Source organism: Penaeus chinensis, chromosome 6 (genome assembly GCF_019202785.1).
Source record: "Penaeus chinensis breed Huanghai No. 1 chromosome 6, ASM1920278v2, whole genome shotgun sequence".
Taxonomy (NCBI): domain Eukaryota; kingdom Metazoa; phylum Arthropoda; class Malacostraca; order Decapoda; family Penaeidae; genus Penaeus; species Penaeus chinensis.
This window is the reverse complement of record NC_061824.1, coordinates 37,631,565-37,634,064: the sequence shown is the minus strand read 5'-3', so window position 1 is coordinate 37,634,064 and position 2,500 is coordinate 37,631,565. Positions and strand designations below refer to the sequence as shown.

At 40.3% G+C, this 2,500-nt stretch overlaps 1 protein-coding gene across 4 annotated transcripts in view; it reads left to right on the top strand.

The window, feature by feature from the left end:
* LOC125026697 (solute carrier family 49 member 4 homolog) overlaps positions 1-2,500 on the top strand; it is a 25,426-nt gene that overhangs the window by 16,615 nt on the left and 6,311 nt on the right. Inside the window, exon 1 of one of the 4 annotated variants that reach the window (XM_047615321.1) lies at positions 1,874-1,890. The exons of the other annotated variants lie outside the window; for them this stretch is intronic. The gene's annotated coding sequence lies outside the window, so the exon portion shown is untranslated. Of the gene's footprint in view, positions 1-1,873; positions 1,891-2,500 lie in introns of those variants that run through there. 4 annotated transcript variants of the gene reach the window in all.

Here is a 2,500-nt window from a genome sequence, read left to right as displayed (position 1 = left end):
CGATTATCCAGTATCTTTTTATCTTTTATTTATTTATTTCCTTGTTTTTTTGTTTTTGTTTTTGTTTTTTCTTAAAAAAAGATCAATTCTTATCAGAAATTCAAACGAGCGGGCAAACAGCGGATGGTCTTCGGTACTTTTAAACGAACTTCTGAGATAAGCTCGAAAAAAAATATCCACAGTTTGCAACATCTGGCAACGTGACCTTCGACATGACCTTGCTTTTCGTGAGATGGGAGGATTTGATAATTGTATTTGTTTGTTTGTTAAGTGTGTTCGTTTGTTAATTGACTTTTCGATTTTATGTGAAAAGTCAGGGGTGGGGAGAAGGAGGGAGGGGAGGGAGAAAAAGGGGAGAGGGAGAGTAAGAGCAAGAAAAAGAGAAAGATAAAAGGAGAGATAGATAGATAGATAGATAGATAGATAGATAGAGAGAGAGAGAGAGAGAGAGAGAGAGAGAGAGAGAGAGAGAGAGAGAGAGAGAGAGAGAGAGAGAGAGAGAGAGAGAGAGAGAGAGAGAGAGAGATAGAAGAGTGAGAGAGAGAGAGAGAGAGAGAGAGAGAGAGAGAGAGAGAGAGAGAGAGAGAGAAAGAGAGAGAGAGAGAGAGAGAGAGAGAGAGAGAGAGAGAGAGAGAGAGAGAGAGAGAGAGAGAGAGAGAGAGAGAGAGAGAGAGAGTGAGAGAGAGAAAGAGACAAAAAAATATATAATATATGCTTGGCGCGCATTATAACCAAAACAAAACAAAAAAAAAAAAAATACTCTACTCGAGTTTTATCAGAGCTATCCTGCGGACAAGATATGATAACGGAAAAAGCATGTTTTTCGAAACACACATTTGTTTTTTTGTTTTTTGATAACTTATTATTAACCCCTAAACTTAATATTAATTATATTATATTAATGTTAATATTATAACTAAAAATACTGTACTCATGTACCTAGAACAGGCTATGATCATTATCATTATTTTCTAACCCGTGAACTTGACATCAATAATATTATATTAAAGTTAATGTTATATAAGTAAAAAATACTATACTCATGTTTATCATAATTATCCCTGAAAAAAAAAAAAACTTAGAGAAGATAATGATAACGCAAAGACAAAATACCCAAAACAAGCTATAATCCTTTTTATAACTCGTGAACTTAATATCAATAATATGATATTAATGTCAATGTTATAAGTAGAATACTATACGTATGATTATCACAGCTATCCCTGAAAAAAAAGAAGCCATGATAACGGAAAGTCGTCCAATTATTTTTTAATTCTTCATTATTATTATTATGTTTTTTATATACAAATTTTCATTAAGAATATTATTATATTTTTTCATGTAAATGTTAATTATTATTATCTGATTTCATACAGACTTTTTTTTTTCTCTACAAAGAACTTATCTGATATAACATTAACCCTTTTTACCTTCTACGTAATCCTATGCATAAGGTATTTGTTGTGGTTTCACGGTGACCATTGTTAAAAGTTGATAAGTAGCTGATGTTTCATGATCGATGACTTTAAGAGAGGAGGGGGGGGGGGGGAGAGGAGAGAAAGGAGAGGGGGGAGAGGGGAGAGGGAAGAGAGGAGAGGGGGAGAGGAGAGAGAAGAGAGGGGGAGAGGGGAGAAAGGAGAGGGGGAGAAGGGAGAAAGGAGAGAAGGGAGAGTGGAGAAAGGGGAAGGAAAAGGGTGGGGGAGGGTACCTGGTCTGTCACTCCAGGCTGACGTTTCTTATCGTCTTATCACTCCATTCTTCTCCCGCTCTCTCTCTTTCTCTCTTTATCACATTCTCTCGCTTGTTTATCTCTCTGTCACGGTCTACGATAGGCATAATGGGGGGGAGGACACTGTTAATTGATCATATTCACGCTGATTCGTGCGCCAGGTGAGCGTTTTCTGTGCTTGAGTACGGGTTATAATGGCGTGTGTGTGTGTGTGTGTGTGTGTGTGTGTGTGTGTGTGTGTGTGTGTGTGTGTGTGTGTGTTTGTGTGTGTGTGCATACAGACAGAAAAGCAGGCTTCATCTTTATGGTTTGCGAAGTTCTAGCTTCGCCCGGGCCTTCTAAATATGGCCCGGCCTGTGTCAGCTTTTTACGGCTGTCTCATTAAGTTGTCTGACACTCGGTGCTTACCGTGGCGGCGAGATTGCCAGCAGGCGTTCCTGCCGCCATGGTGTAAGCATTTCGCATAGCCTCTTTACCAGCACGGCGGCTGTTGTGGGCGGTCCCTGTCTCAGGAATTGTGTATGGTTACAATTTTCTAGGTAGTGGACTAGTGTGGCGTTCGGCTCGCCGCAGTGCTTGCAGCACCTTTCATCGCGTTCGATTGTTGGGATAATCTGCCATGCACAGTGGTAACCTAGGCGCATTCTGTGAAGAATGACTTCGGTACCTCTGTTGCTTACTTCAGAGAGTGCCAGTGGTTCATAGCCTGTGGCGTCTGAGTACCAGCTGGCCGAGGGGGAGGTTCTCGTTTCCTCTCTGTGGAGCTGCCGT